Source organism: Thermobia domestica, chromosome 18 (assembly GCF_964235325.1).
Source record: "Thermobia domestica chromosome 18, izTheDome1.hap1.1, whole genome shotgun sequence".
Classification (NCBI taxonomy): Eukaryota; Metazoa; Arthropoda; class Insecta; order Zygentoma; family Lepismatidae; genus Thermobia; species Thermobia domestica.
In genome coordinates this window covers 115,800,614-115,818,567 of record NC_137471.1, presented here as the reverse complement: position 1 = coordinate 115,818,567, position 17,954 = coordinate 115,800,614, and positions in this window count along the sequence as shown.

Genomic DNA, 17,954 nt, shown 5'->3' with positions numbered 1-17,954 from the left:
CCTTTTGAAATAAGAAGCTACTGAGTCATAATGTTATATGCATCACTTTTACTCTTCTAATATAAACAAACCCCGTACCCCCAAGTTTTACCGGACCAAATGTTTTTTGGACGAAATGTGCTTTGAACTAAACATCCCTGAACAAAATGTCCTTTGGACCAATTGTCATTTAGACGAAATGTCCTTTGAACCAAATGTCTTTAGACGAAATGTCCTTTGGAACAATTGTCTTTTGGACGAAATGTCCTTTGGGCCAATTACCTTTTGGACGAAATGTCCTTAAGACCAGATGTCCCTGGACCAAATGTCTTTGGATTAAATGTCTCTGGAGGAATGTTCTTTGGACGAAACATGCTTGGACGAAAAGGTTGGTCACCCGGTGGGTCAATGTGAGTCACGCTGAGTGGTGTTTCGCAGTAGGTCACGTCCTTTTGAACCACGATCCACTGACTTACAAATCTTGATCCATTTCACCCACTTACCAACCGATCCATTGACCCAGTCCATCTTTTATTTTAACATGTTTAATTTCATTTAAAAGACGAAACATACATCCACACAATTTTTTCATCAATTGCGGAGGTTGGCTTAATATCATAGTTGAAATGGTAACTTCTTCTTAAGATGAGAAATTGATATGATTATAAAGCCCATCTTGAAGTGGGTACAAATTACATTCCAAAGTTATTAGAAGCTCTTTCTGCACCCGAAAACTATGAATTCGACAAATATTTAAGTAATTTTTGAGATTTTATTTTTAGCTCTTTCAGGCGATCATCCTGTGAAGGTGGGGATGAATTTGGATGTAAACTCAATTGGGGGCATCACTATCCATCTCAATGACCGAGAAAAGTATGGATAAAACACTAAGATCAGTCGTTTTACATTATTTTTAAATGTCACACCACCCAACTTCCATAATTTCATACTACTACAATATTTTCTTTTTAGATTGAAAGTAATATGTCCTCCAAATTTGGTAAAGGTTGTCCCAGACATTCCAGAAATACGCTGGAATATTCATTTATACAGAAACATTAAAATACTTAGAGGTGTGCGAGCAATGCCTTCGATGCTGCCCCTGTAACTTCAAAATCCAGCTGACATGTTCCTTCAGAAGTGTTGCTATTTATCTCGGAGATAACAAAACTATGGACTCTACACTAATATCGGTCGTTTTGAATCATTTTATATGTTACTCCCTTCGACTCTCCTTATTAGATGTGCTGGGGGATCTTACTCCTACTGGAAGTTGAACCTAAAGGTCATCAGAACTGCACCCAATGAACTTGGGGACCACGAAAGATATGGATTGAATACTAACTTCTTCATTTTAAATTACTTCTATATGTCACAAATTTTACACACACCTTCAGGGTACTAATGGGGGCTATGCTTACATGGCATCTGGAGTGCCACTCTTTATCTAAGCGACCTCGAAAATTATAGATTCTACACTAGTGTCGGTGATTTTTTTTATAATTGTGATGTCAGTCCCTTTCATTCCTCATAGGACAGCAAACGGATACTGCCACAACTAGGACTAAATTTGGTCTCAAACGGCATTAAAATTTCTACCAATCAATTTAGCGACCAGTGCTGCATTTAGAAGCTCGGCATCCTTACACACTTTTGCTCTCGTTGCCTCAATAACTACATATTTCTCCGGCCCTTTATTCCTAACTTTCAAATAAAACTTAATTCGAATATGCTTAATTAGTGAATTTATTGCAGTTAAATACCACTCACTAGATGCTACAGCTACAACTACCTAACAAAAACTAAATGGGAAACATGTTCTGAATTATTTTAAGATTTTTTACGTCATCATTAAATATATTAGAATAGTAAAAGAGGATTGCTCATGAAATAGTATATTTATTCTTGATTTTTTAACTTTTTCATACGAAAAAAATTAAAAGATTAAATTTTTTCGCTCTTCAAATGGGCCTAGTTGGAGTAATAGGAAATGCGGCACTGTTAGCGGCACTGAAAACTTACGAGTCGACTCTAATATCGGTTGATTTCGATATTTTTATGTCGCTACGTAACCACCCTGGGTGCTAATGGGAGCTTAATTGGACTTGAATTGAAAGTAGAATTGTTTACCTAAGCGACCACGAAAATATGGATTCGATGCTAATATCGATTCTTTTTTTTTTGGATTTTTGATATGTATCCCGACAGTACTCTTTTCCAAATTGTAGGAAATATGGTTAAAATTGCTCTAGACATATTAGAATTATGTTGAAACACACACATATATCCACTTTTATATATATATATATATATATATATATATATATATATATATATATATATATATATATATAGATAGATAGATAGATAGATAGATACAGAGTAAGCGAGCGAGAAAGTGAGAGAGAGCGACCAAAGGCAACACTACTTACACATTGCAAAAGCATACATCAGATATTGAAATTAAAATCTATGTAAAGACCTTCTGCTGTGGCATGGTTTATAAGGACAATTAAAGGCTGCTCACGTGACCTTTGGGGTTCATGAATTTCTTGCGAGTGTTCCGACTTTGGATTCTCTGTTTATACCCTCTTTTTTGCCTTGGATAATTTTTCAAGAACATCAATGACATGATGTAATACGAATGTTGAGAAGTAACCTCTATATGACAAATAGCTGCAAATAAATACACTACTTATTTTTTTATTGCGATGATATTATTTTTTTAATTTGTAGGCCTATTTATCATTCACATATAGTGATATAGAATCCTAACGTACTGTGAACACCTGTTATATGTTAAACATAATAATCACTATGTTCTGCAATGATTGTATGTTATATATATATATATATATACAACTGATGTATTTTAATGTAATTATTTTATATAATTTAAAATAATTACATTAAAATACATCAGTTGCGGAAAATAAATATTCATAAAAAAGCATTGACTCAGATGGGAATCGAACTCATGACCTTACTATTTGAAATCCAACGGCTTACCACTGATCTAACACAAGCGCTATTCGAAAAATACTTCTAGCGATATATAGCAGTATTTAAGATAATTACGACATTTATATCCACTGGAAACGCTGTTTTTGTTCTGCTTTGACTTTTATTTTAGTACTCAGACGAAATTATGTTCTATGTCTTAACTTTCACCATTCTTTTACATATGGAAAGATTCGTTTACGTATCTAAATGTTCCATTAATATGGAGAGCAAAATGACAAACAAGCATGTGCTGACATTAAGATAAAGTTTCGAAATACTGTATCGTTAAGTATTTCAATCAATGTTGCTATTTTATACACTTGGTAACAAGTCTTATTACATTTAAAAGAAGAAGAACACATCTGCAAACTTTTTCCCGATTGCAAAGGTTGACTTCGAGGTTCGAACCTGGTTTACTTTTTTCCGAAGATACTCGAAGCTGGACTTAGAAACTTTTTGCTTCGAAACAGCAATAAAGAATGCGCTCAACCTTTTTGAGAGAAGGTGTACATCGTACATTACTGGTACACATGTCTGGAATACCTACTTATGGGTCTGTCCAAGACAGCCATTATCACTTCGGAGTCTTTGCCTCTCTGGTATGTACGGCAATAATTGCATACCTTACATGTTTCAAAATTTGTGGTGAGGTACCACGTATTCTCCCAGACATAATGGTTCATGTTAATGACTCGTTTGGAAGGCTGGTGACCAAGCACTCCAATACCTAGCCTCCCATGCAAGCACCACATTCAGTTATGTTCATCACCTTATTAACATTACTCTACACGAGGAACAGGAATGCGGTACTATAGGGGATGGATGGCTGATTTTGTAAATCATATTAATTTACATATTAGTGAATTTTTCAATACCCTTAACATGGTAACATATACACGGTGTAGGTTCGAAGAAATATATACATTTTGCTTTTAGCTTAAGCATGTCCGCTGTGAATAGTAACTCTACTCTTGGTAATACCACTTTACTGAGGAGTTGATCTTTATCCTGCTCCCTCTCTTGCCCAGCCCAGTATCATGCAAATGCTGCGAACTTAGAGGAAACTGAAGAGCGTTTTAAGACACAAATATTTTTAGTATGTTTAAAGACATACTCTATGTGAGAACGTTACATAAAGTAGTACTCAAGTTAAAGTGCGAAAGGAGAAAATGAGTTTTTGTTTTTTTTTAAATCATTTGTATTGAAACATATATAGAAGATACCGGGTCTGGTTGGCAGCAGGGTATGGTTGATAGATTAGATATAACTCCTCCATTAATTAACATAATGTGCTGTTACTGCTCTCATAAAAAAGTTACCTGTGGATGCTGCTATCACCTTCATACGGAATTTGTAGCTTGCGGATGAGAGCGTTTATTAGATAAAGAGTGTTTTGCAGTCTGAATTTTTTTTCCAGTTCTCCGTTACAACATCGCAGAATCACCATTTCTTGGAGTGCAGAGGTGCCAATATAGCATTAGTTAGATATGAACTTCGTTTCAATGAATATTCACATAATAAAACGTAACTCAAAAACAATTGCTGAGCAACGACGACTTTGTGGTACAGAATGTGCTTGGGGTAAGTTGGTGTATAACATTTATGACTCGTTTGCAAGTGCGCCAACCAACTCCATGTGGAATTTTGTCCTTTTACGTTTATTGTTACATGGTTTGTTGTTATGTTGTTTACAGTTCTATCACCAGTTCTATCACTCTTTTACTTCCATGTTAAATTATAACATGCACGTATTGGACTACTATCAAAATTTCGAAACCGAGATAAGACGAGATTTGGGCTCTACTACCTCTTAAGCGCGAATGAAAACGGCTTAACGTCTCTGTGTGTGTCTGTCTGTCCATAGATGTTTCGCTAAAGATTACTCGCGAAAAATTGAATCAATTTAGTTGAAATTTGATTATGTTTGTGTTGGTGCCGACACAAGACTTCTTGTTTTGGTAGATTTTGGGACCATCAGACTACTTACAGAAATAAAGAGCGCGTAAGCTTATTAACATGGAAACAACTATGTGGGATGCCACAATGATTTTCATAATTAGGCCTATTTAATTTCTGTTTGCAACCACAAGGTCTAAAACGATTAGAAATTATAGAAGATTTGTGCCTTGTGTGCTTGGATGCATACACCAATAGCCGTCCGGGGACGATTGGATCCAGTGTGTCTTGCAGAGCATGTGCGCATGTAGAGCTCATGGATGATTCAATATTTTACACATATCATAACTATGAATTTAAATTTTCTGAATAGACCTAATTCTCAGTGTCAAACATAATTTGTATGTGCTCTTCTGTTACAAAAATATAGGCTTAGCTATTGGTTTTCTTTTCATTGTAAAAAGTAGGAAATAAACTGTGCTTCTCGATAATTCAGTCAAAAAATTTAAATTTCTCTTAGGTAGTTTGTTAACTGCAAGAAACTGAGTTTCTTAATAGTTTAGTTATTTTAATTACATTTTGAAATAAATGAAGAATTAGCCTACATCAGATCTTATTAAACTTATGTTGTTTGATAATCTTATAGCTTTCGATGTCATGACAACCATGTTAGAATGAAAGAAAGAAGATTGCTGATTCTCTTAAATGTTGTTAATAAAAGCCATTTAAAAATTTAAACCAATATCTTACTTCACTGAAATATTTACAGAATTTTTTTAAAAAATCGCATTTATTATTAATAAATCCAATAATAACCTAACACACACACACACACACACACATATATATATATATATATATATATATATATATATATATATATATATATATATATATATATATATATATATATATATATATAGGCTATATTTTAAAAGTATGCCAACTAACCCACAATACCAGCCAGGGTCTAGTTGGCATATACTAAATTCTAAAAGAAAGAAAAATTTATTTCTCGAAAAAGAAAAATTTATTTCTCGAAAACCGTAAGCAACAAAACACACCGAAAAATTATTTTTATCAGAGGAAACCTTCATCTGTCCATACAGTTCTTTACATTGCAATTGCATGCACTATCTGCACATAAAAAAATAAAGAATGAAAAGTTTGCCAACCAGCCCCGGTCTCTCGTATATACATTCATAAATGTATTGAGTAACGATCCGAATCTTCCGTATCAGTCTACAATTACATGTGTCTGGGACGATTTGGACCCAATACTTGCATTGCGCATGCTCCTAGATTCGATTTTCTCTAGAAAGGGTAATAGTATGTTCCTTGATCTGATGTTTAGGTTCCTTTCCCAGCAAAAAATTCAAAAAAACATATTTATATCACTACTACTACTACTACTACTACTACTACTAATAATAATAATAATAATAATAATAATGATAATAATAATAATAATAATAATAATAATAATAATAGTTCAGTTCTCTTACATTACACCCTCGAAGTATGGTCCAAAAAACAACTTTCAGCTCTGTGACATAGAATAAGTTCCTTGGTTTACCAGAATTGTATTAGGTGAGTTTTGTATGGTCAGTAAAATTTAATTGACTTCGGTACAGTTGTTATTAGATTTCTAAACATACAAGACGGCTTTCAGTTGAATAATCTGTGTTTAGCACATCGACTTCAAAGGAATATTTCCTGGGATTTTGAAACCTACTGGACGGCTTTTGTTTAATAATGTATCATCACACTGTTACTATATATATCTGGTCATAGAAGATGATTATAGTTAAAAAAATATATGGTCATCACATGGAACCGGATGCGACTGTTATTGCGCTTTCTCGACATAAGAAACAGCTTTTATTTGAGTGATGTATGAGAATGATTGTTACTCGATTTGTACACTTACGAGAATGTTTTTAGTTGGAATGACGTTTGGCCAGAACATTGACCCAAACGCGTTTGTTACTGGGATTTCTAGGACTATCAGATTGGTTTTAGTTGAACGATATATGGTGAGCACACGATCCGAACTTAAATATAAATGGGTTAATAGCTTTCCCACATCACCTTGTACTCTGACTTCTACTCCTTCTCACGTTACAGGAAAGTTACTGTAGTCCTGGTGCTTATGATGTAATTGCAATGAACCATCTACAATAAAGTCCTAAGGTTTTCTAATCATGAATTTAACTAGTATGAACAAGTTACAACAGACAGACTATGAGTGCTGTAACTTAACCGAGGAGTGTGTGAAATCAGTTTGGAGCAATGTTGCAGTTTGAGAAAGACGCAAACATCAAGGTCATCAGCAAAATCGAGAAATCTGCTTCAGAGACTTTTAACTACCTTAAAAACAGTTTTGGACTACTGAATTGAGTTTTGACTCTCTCCAGAATTAAAAATAGACCTCAGAGGTGCCCGTTTCGCCATAGTAGAACAGACTGAAACGGTAGAACATCGAAAGCTACCAAAGATAAGACTCTCAGCGGCATTTCCGATACTGGCGGGAGCGGCGGAACAAGTGTGTGTGTACCGAACGTGTATACTTTGAACCTTTTCCAAACTCAACATTTCTCTTCCGTTGATGGCAACACTGTTCCGCGAACCCTTCTATCTAGAGTCAGAGTAAACAGTTCTTATTACTATTCAATTTAAAGTGTACAAAACGTAAGTACTCACTTCTTATATGCGCTAACTGTGCATATAACACATGTATGCTTGCATTCAGCACATGTTTCACTTTATTACCCGAAACGTTTGCAACACTAATCTACATTTACCATCTCTTTTGTCTTTATTTTCATAGTTACATCCAATACGAATGTTCGTTTTTCTATATTTTGAGAAGTTGAAAATTTGGATTAGGACTTTTATATTTATGTTAGATTTGATCAGTACGTTTTGCAAAGGGACACAGGTATAGCTCTGGCACAGTACATTGAAAGGGAGCGTGTGAGTAAAAGAGAAACAATCAGTAAAAGATAGAGAGAGAAGAAAGAGAAACAAATATATGATAAAGAAATGTCGAGAAAGACATGAACAGAGAAAAACGAACGAAAATATGTGCGCTACATACATATTATGGTGAGAAAACGCACACACTTTATTACGCGGATTGTTGAGAGTGATCGCCTAGTATGAAAGTTATTTCCACAGTTTCAACGTCTTTCCTATATGATAAAACAAACATCCGTATCAACTTGCTATAATAGGAGCACTATAGAAATTGAATAAATTATATCTTATTTAACGCAGAAATTGTAGTCGAGTAGAGAGGTTTAACTCTTCAGAGGTCGCATAACTGTCTAAAAGACCGTGCTGAAGAATTATGTTGCATAGATTACAAGTCACTGTGCCCATCCACCTGCCCCCCTCTATACCTTAATTTGAACTCGTCACCTACATATATAAACTTATTCTTCCCCTTAAGCTCTAATAAATTCCTCATAACAAAGCTTTTGTTTATCAACTGGTCTTTCCCACCGTGCGCGACTCCTTGAGGTAAAGTAACCCGGGCGAAAGCACCGTGAGAGACCTCTCGCATTACGTGAAAATAACACTGATTTGTAACAATCGTTTGTAAGTTTTTGTTTTTATTTTAGTGTGTTACTACTTTCTTTGTGAATTTAGTGGCATTTCCCGTACTGCTGAATGAGTGGCAAAGAAGAAATACAATAGAAGAATAGAGAATAGATAGCGTTGACAAATAATTTCGTTGATCAACCGTAAATATGCTGGTTCAAGTGAACAAAATTCTGGATTTTGTGTAAGTTACAAAGAAGAGCGTCCGATTTCAAGGATATTATTATTATTATTATTATTATTATTATTATTATTATTATTATTATTATTATTATTATTATTCAAATGACCTGTCTGAAATAGAACTAATCGCTATGGTGGAGTCTGAGGATGAAGAAGATATTGTAGAAGTATCAAGACTTTGAATTAGTTGGTGAAAACACAAATATTGAAATAGGTTACCCAAATTTATCTGTTCTAATATATAGAGGAAAAGATGGTAAGATGTTATGGAAACTACGATGTCCTACTTTAACACATAGGACGAGCGGACGTAATTTACCATGTAGTTTATCTGTATCGAAATAGATAGAAGACGCAGCAAACACGTTGTTTGAGGCATGTACTGTAGCCCAATTTCTTACGAAATCTGTTCTGTATGATATAGATCCACATGCTAATTAAAGGATTTATAAAATAGTATTGCTGTTGTCGATCGAGAACATCGACCCGCAATTAGAAAAGCAGAGAAAATACTTTCTACTTACATTCTATGATTCTACTATAGGAGGAGTGCACACTGTAAACGAGATCGAAGTACGTTTTCAGTTAGTTGAACGTCAAAACGATGGACAATAATATTTTTTAGTTTACTAAACACTGGACTGAATAGTTTTATTGTGCATGGACAGAATAGTGAACTGAAATATAAATCGTTTCTGAAAAAGTTTGAAAAATCTTTACGTTGAATATTTTGAGACGATGTGTTCTAAATAAAATACATCATCTGAACACAAATCATAAGCTACTTAAAATAAAAGAGAGTACAGAAATTAACATTGCTCCACCATCCACTAATAACAGAAATGCTCCCGGAAAGTGGTACAATTGTGACTGGAAGGAAAACAGGTAATCGAAGACAAATTGTCGTCAGTGTAAGAATTATATCTGTAGAGAGCATACAACCTACACGTACAATTGTTAATTTCCAAACATTTACGCACGTAGTAACTTTGAATAAACAAGGAGTGAAAGTAGCACTACAAAGCTATTGGAAGTCCATTTTCAATCAGATCGTAAACATATCTCGGGTAACTTTCACTGCTTCTGGGGACTTTTACCTGCCATGCCAATGCGAGAAATCATCACTGTCAACGGGTAAAAAGTCTGAAAATCTTGATACAGAACTTGAAACTGACGAGTAGTGAAATAAAACCAAATATAAATATAAATATATATATATATATATATATAAATTGACAACTACTAACTGTTTGTTGTGCTTTCTATTATTTAAATTTTAATTTACTGAATTTTACATGCTATATTTGTTCATCGACAAGGTGGTGATGATGAGATGAATGATAATAGTGGAATAAGTGAAGTAGAAGAAAACGAGGAAAACTTGAGAGAGTCCGAGCACACGGTCTTTCAAACTACACAGCCCTTTTGCCAGGAGCTGGGAAAAAACCAGGAGCTCACTTGCCAGAGCTAAATACTCTACTATTGAACCACCACCTATTATCATTTCCCTTGAGTCGTTGTTTGTTTATTGAGAGAATACTAATAAGAACTCATTATATCATTGACTTTATTTTCAAATAGCCTAATCAATTTTAAGTGCATGTATTTTGAGAGAAATTCTCAATATTAATGAGAATATTGGTCACTGAAGTGCCCAACATGCTAACAAAAATTTAAAAAGTACTCACATACAAATGTTTCATATGTACCGAATTTTATTTTTATACTCCATACTACAAATAAAAGAAAATACCGGTGGCTTTCTTCAAGTATTATTGGGAATTTTAATTTTTTCTTGTATGAAAGGAAAATATATCAATTAACAAACTGCTAATGCATTAAAAATAATTTCAAAGTAATGTAAATATTATTATCAATATATTTTTTCATTAAGTTCAGTTTTAGCAGCATGCTCCAAAAGGCCGTTCGCGACCTCTCAGTTACGAAACTACGACAGGACTTCCTAAGGGTTGATTTTTTGTTTGTTTGATTTTAGTTTAGCGTCCCGTTCAGCAGCGAGGCTATATGAGACGTGGACCTACTGATTAACGTGGAATCCGAACCACATGAGCTCCCGCCGGGAATCGAACCCGGGTCTCCCACGCCAAAGGCGCGTATGCTAACCGCTTAGCCACGAGAGAGCTCCTTCCGAAGGGTTGAGGCGTGTGATATTAGTACTTTTAATAACCATGAGTATGGGTTCATTTGTTGTTCTTTACTAAATGCAATCGACGTTTACATTCAAAATAAGATGAATTATGGTAGTATTTGTTCGAAAATTCTTCTTTTTTGAAATCAAGAGAAGAATAAAAGCAATAGACAAAGGCAAAAAGTATTACCAATACTAAATATTTGCAATAATAATTCCAACGAAAGACCAAAACGAATAGCTGAGCTCGTAACCATTGGACTTACAATTGTTTCCAACTATATTACAACCACTGTATTGAAGTCTTCAACAGACTCGAACCAACGTCCACTCGCAAAAACACGACCACGGTGTTCATTGAAATGACAAGTATACAGTGGAGATTAATATTTATTATTATTGTTGTTATAACTTTATTATTATTATTATTATTATTATTATTATTATTATTATTAGCGTACTTTTGAATTTTCACTGCGAAAATTACTGTATAATACGTTATCTTTTCTGTAATTTTCTTGTATTGTATGTTATGAACTTTATTAGTGGGCATAGTGGGCACTAAATTTGCGTAAATATCACTACCGGAAGAACATAACCTGTTCCTTCCAACCATCAGGGCTGTTATTTATACGTGATAGATAGTGTAGAAGGAACGGGCTGGATTTGTGAGTAATAAAACTAATCAACACAGGTTCATATCCATTTCAAGTCAAAGATTCTTTTACAAAGCAATTATAAAATCGCTTTATACAAAGAATCGAAGAATGACTTCTCATACTAAACGAGCAATACTTAGGAAGGTAGAAGCTAAAAACCTGTATGATGTTAATTGGGAAAGCTCAAGAGAGTTACCAGAATATTAGACAAACTTGATCATCTGCAGTATACACTTTTCGAGATATCTGTTGGGAGATTGGCAAGATGTGTTAAGTGCGTTAGAAATGGCAATATGTCGTGGAGAGAGATTCTCCTAAGGTATCTCGATATTCATTGAAAAGATCCGTAAGAATGGGGCCAAAATATCAATGAAACTAATATAAAATTCCAATCGTAAGGAGTCAATACCAGTAGATTGGCCACGTTTCCCTAATTGAACTGATCACTTGACTTTATCGAGTGTAAAGGGACTTTTGAGATGCTCCTGAGCATTTATATCTAAGTTTAGAGGAATAAAATCCTAAAGTGATTAATCTACACTATTAGTCTACATTAATCTACATTACTACATAAAATTGTTTATAATACTGTACAAATTGGGGAAGTACCTGCAAACCTTCATACATTTGACCATCCTTGCCCTTAGTAGAAACAATCAACTTTTGTTTCTCTCTGAGTCTGAATTTGTACGATGTTAGCTTGTTCTGTGTAATCGGCTGGGACGAGTTTGCCTCTAACAAAAACATCGCGCATTCGTTGTTTATATAATGACAATAAATGTTCTTTGATTTCTTGAATTTGAGGCCTGACCGGACGGCCTCGCAATTGTTCTTGGATGTATTCTTTGAGAAGACTCGGGTACTAGTTGTATTTAGTATGGTATTCCTTCTTCAGTTGAATACAATATTGTTAACTTATGGATTGAAATCTCGGTTTAACTCGCTTGTTTCTAAAAATGCATAAGTTTACCTTGATAGCGTGATACTAACGGAAACAAGATCCACCATTACTCTCGAATTAAATGTTGATGCTTAGGGTCCATAAGTATACAGGAGTTAAAATACCAAAGGGGACAGCTTCTAAAAAAAATGGATACTGGTTTAGGTTTTCTCATAATAGGAGCATAGTGGTCGCTAAAACAAACAGGTTCGAGCTCAACATCGCGTACTTGTGAAACAAGTTAGCGGCTTATGTAAAAAAAACTATACTAGATGATTTTAGTCCAAACGATTTTGAAGTATTAAATGAGTGACCCGGTTCAACGGGTCGAAAATGACGCCACACATCCACTAAATCATATGTGTCTACTATCCGCTGGAGTTCAGAAGAAAAGTTAGAGTTTGGAGTCTATTCATTAGATTGTGAAACTCAATTATAATATCTACCTAATATAGAAGGGATAGTACGATTAAAAAGAGTCTGTGTAAGGTCAGCGTTGAAGAAATCTTGCTTCTCTCTCTTTTATGAGTGCCAGTCGGGTCATAAACATTACATGATTTAATGCATTCAAATACCCCAATGGAGATTCGTTCATTTGGGTTATCATTAAGTGTCTTAAACACTGGGTCACTACGATAGATAACAGCTGTACCTAGTCCATTCTCTGTAAAACGAGAATAGCATGTATGATTGGAAAAACAACCATTTCTGAAAGGACCACTTCCCAAGCAAACAACACATCAATGTCTGCGTTGCAAATAAAATCTTTTAACGCTTCTTGATTAACCGGAGAAATAAATCCATTCAGGTAAATGTGCAAAACTAAAACTATACATAAACAAAAAGAAAGTGAAACGAAATTCTGAACACTGCATTAGTGGCTGAAAATAAGACCACAATACAAGGAAGATAATTATAAGTCGTACCCAACGGTGTTACCAGCTTTTAACTTTTGAAGTTGGCCCGTGTTCGTGCACCGTTTTTCGTATACCAGAGCACTAAGATCAGATTCACTGGCTTAGTCACTGGTCATGAGTTGCGCATTCATATCAAGGGTAATGTTTGAGTCAGCTGCCAAGTGCATGCTAGACTGACTATCGTGTTCCATAAGAGTACTAGGATCAAATTTTAAAACCTTAACTGACTGATGGTCACAAGCCTGAGCTAGTAGGTCTTCTTTTAGAATTTTCTGGGTACTTCAGTAGTTTCCAGAAAACAAAAACTTCCGGGTTCCATAGAATGACCTCCTTCCATTGATGGATCAGGGCGAATGACGGGATCTTGGGATGTTTCAGGAGCTGGAACGTCATGACTTGAAGAAATATCAGGTTCAGCAGAAGTGAGTAGAGGAAATTCCGTGCAGTTATGAGTATGCAAAGACATCTTTTTATGTGGGAGATTATAAGGGGTACGAAGCGGAGGCGCTTGAGAACTTCCAACTGGCGAGTGAAATTTGAAGGGCAGATGTTTTTCGGGAACATTCTTGAAAAGAAAAAGGTCTTGTGAGTTACACAACGCACAAGTTAGGATTTGACCAATGTAACTACAAAATAGGCGCAAACCATACACTGTAAAAATGAAGGAATATTTTGTTTAACCTTCATTTTGATCACCTTATGTCCTGTACGGGTGACATGTACATTATCTGCAGAATACTGTACGTCTAAGGCTTACTGTATTTCACCATAATGAGACAAAATTCGTGTTAACTGTTGATTACTGTTTGATGGGACAAGAAGACACTTTAATGACGGTAAGACTGGTGTCAGCGAGGTCAATGGAAAGTAAATGTTCCTTGTCACTATCGGTGTATTTGACGTCTTCATTAGTTGCAGAGAGAATTAGTTCCCATTGCACCTTGTTGACTAACTAAATAAACAGATGTTTCCTTATGAAATCCAGTTTAATACTATGTATTTGATCAATTGTTAATATTAACGTGTTTCGTATCCATTCATGGACAAAAATGGAACTAGGCTTTTGACATACTTGACAAAAGTTGATATGGAAAGTATTCTCACGCAAGCAACTCATATTGAATTTTCGTCATACAACGACCACAAATATCATTCAAAGAAACAAGATATGTAGTTCTAGAAGACACAAATTAGAACTGCAATATTATCCTAAGATAATCACACAATACTTAAACTAAGTTTGTAATGCGTCGTTTGTTACTACACTAACGGTCAGCGATCGAGAGACAATAACAACAACACGAAGTCTCCGAAGATATTTACGAGTTCGCTGCTTCGTAAGTGTTTAGTTATTAGCATGTTTTTTGCATTTGTATTTCATGTTACCATTTCAACAATGTTTGATCTTTTTTCGTCACCTGCTGTTTCTGGATTTCTCCTTCGGTGTTGACCTTTATATGCACAATGCGATATTCGTATTCACATTTTGTGCCCCTCTTCACTGTCCTATTTAGACTAGGCTTGTCTTTTTACCCTTCCCTATACTTTTGGTTATTGATTTGATTCTCATATTCTACACGATTAGAGTGCAGGAATATCAGGCTCAAAAGAGAGACATACATTTACTTATCTCACAGAGAATACATTTGAGAAGGTCAGTAGCAAAAAGTCTATCTATTTAAAAACTTAGATTTTGAGCAGGAGTGCAATTTCATTTCTGAAAAGATTCCGATGCTTGATTTCTTTCGTCTGATACGATTAGCTAAACACCACAATGTTTGCCAGTAACAGAACACATAATTGTATTCTTTCAAAATGCGTATGAATCATATTTGCAACAAAGTAATCTCCAGATATGAGATAAAAGTGATAACGTGAATTACAATCTTTACACCATATATTAAATTCACAAACCAAGTATATTCATAGTACAAGGCTGGTGAGAGAGGAACAAATGTATCTCTAAATGTGAACTATTGGAAAGTATTCTCGAACATTGTATTATCTCTATCGAGGATTCCCAAACTAAGGGTGTATTTCTTATTGAAGATTTATACCAGAAAATATGGTGTATTTCTTACTCCTATCTCAATCGACAACCTTTCTTTATCTGTGCAACATCATGCCGTCTTACTGATCACAACTCACTTGTGACATTTCAAAATTTCATATTTCTGTAATGTGTAATACTCGCTTGTCAGATTTCATATATTTACCTTTCAGCAAGATATATTAATGACTTACCGTTCACAATTGACTTTTCGTATGATTGAACACCGATTGTAGGTATTAGTTCTAATAAATGATCAAAGCAAATTGGGAGTTTATTTTATAAATTCATTTACATAATGATAAATGTATTTTTTCTTCATATCTCTGGGTTTCCTCGAAATAAATCCATTTCCTTCTACATTCTCATCTCAAAACTTCTCTCACTGTATCTCCTCTTCATTACTCATCCGTCTTCCATAGCGGAAAGGCGATAAACGTGTGATGCAAAACTAGAATTTTCATTAGTTTCACTAAATATCCGTAATAGTTGTAAGTAACATAACGTAACGTAAGTAACAGAAGATACTAGAAACAATTGATAAGTAGAATTAGATTATTATATATACTATCTGAGATGCCCGTCCTCTTTGCATAGAAACAAATGATTTGAATAACATGTGATAGATGCATTTGGGAATCTTTCCTCTTTACGACAGTTAGTTGAAGAAAACTTTTGGTTAATTGAGAAATAGACAGATAATGATGTAAATTACATACTTCATAGTTCAGTTTACAGTTATTTGGAAATGTCTTTATGTACAATAAAATTACCTCAAAATTTTTGTTTCTACGGTGATGACCCTTCTAGGTCCTGAAACCGTATGATTAATTCCAATTATTTATACTATATTTGTAAAAAAGAAATTAATATTACATGTAAGATTACTTTATATATACGCAGTTACTATATTTATTTACCACTTTACCACAAGACTACCTTTTTCTTAATGTGACGACTAATTTACGATTTGTGCGGTGTGGGGCAAATAAATATGGAACGGAGAATAGAGTTCCAAGGTACCAAAAAGCACAGCAAAGGAACGAAAATATTTCCCTAAACGGCTTACAGCAGAGGTTGAAAAAAATCACAATTCATCTCTTTTATTGGCCATATGAATGAAAATGACCACCATTACAGGTGTTCGAATACATTTCGGAATGATTTTCCCTGGTACAAACAGATCCTGTCTGTCTGTCTGATCCATTTTGCGACTTAACGTTGCATTGCACTCTTTTCTGAAACTTTGAAAAGCATGAAATTCATGAGCAAACAACTAACCACGCTCTTTCCACAAATTTGTTCAGGATCAAAACCGGTGATTTGCGTACATGTGGTGTGAGTATAGGAAAAATTACGAATCTGGAATATACCAAGGCCATATTATTCCAATCCAGCTCCCGCCTGATAACGAAGTACTCGATAGTCCAGTATCGCACTATACGCCTGGACTCACGAAACTTCCGCCCATGGAAAATCGAACACCCCGAACACTCGTTCTCTTTTATGACCAATTTTGGGGTCCATTCGTTCCCTTTTATGAGCACCTTTCAGGAGTGTAGTCGTTCTCTTTTATGAACACCTTTTTCAACCCCTATTTTAAAATAACAGAAATTACATAGAACTATGTAACATAGCAGAACTGATAAAAGACTATGGCACCATTTTAACATATATTTTAATATATCAATTCTTTCCCTTTTATGAGCCCATTTTAGAGTGCATTCGTTCTCTTTTATGAGATCTTTTCCCAACCCATATTTTAACATAGCCGGAATCACAGAGAGATTACGGACATAGCAGATCGATAACACATTTTCCAACCGCGGATTTAACATAGCACATATTACATAAGACTACATACCATAGCAGAGCTATTTTCCAACCCTTATTTTAACATAGTAGAAATTACATAAGACTATGTACCAAAGCAGAGCATGCCTTATTTCTCCACCATTAATTTAACATAGCAAAAAATTACTTAAGACTACTAACGTTCTCTTGTATGGCCGATGTTTCAACCCCTATTTTAAATAGCAGAAATTACATAAGACTATGTAACATAGCAAAGCCAAGATAAGAGTAGTGCTTAGATCTCAACCCCCCTTTTTTAACATAGCAGAATTTACATAAGACTATGTAACAAGACAGAGCTAATAAAGGAGTATGTCTGATTTTAACATAGCAAAAAATACATAAGACTATGAACGTTTTCTTGTACCGCCAATGTTTCAACCCCTATTTTAAAGTAGCAGAAATGACATAAGAGTATGTAACATAGCAGTCCCAATATAAGAGTATGACTTAGTTTTCAACCCCTTTTTCAACATAGCAGAAGTTAAATATGACTATGTAACATAGCAGAGCTAATAAAAAAGTATGGCTTATTTTAACATAGCAAAAATACATAAGACTATGAACGTTTTCTTGTATCGCCAACGTTTCAACCCCTATTATAAAATAGCAGAAATGACATAAGAGTATGTAACATAGCAGAGCCAATATAAGGGTATGGCTTAGTTTTCAACCCCTTTTTAACATAGCAGAGTTAAATATGACTTTGTAACATAGC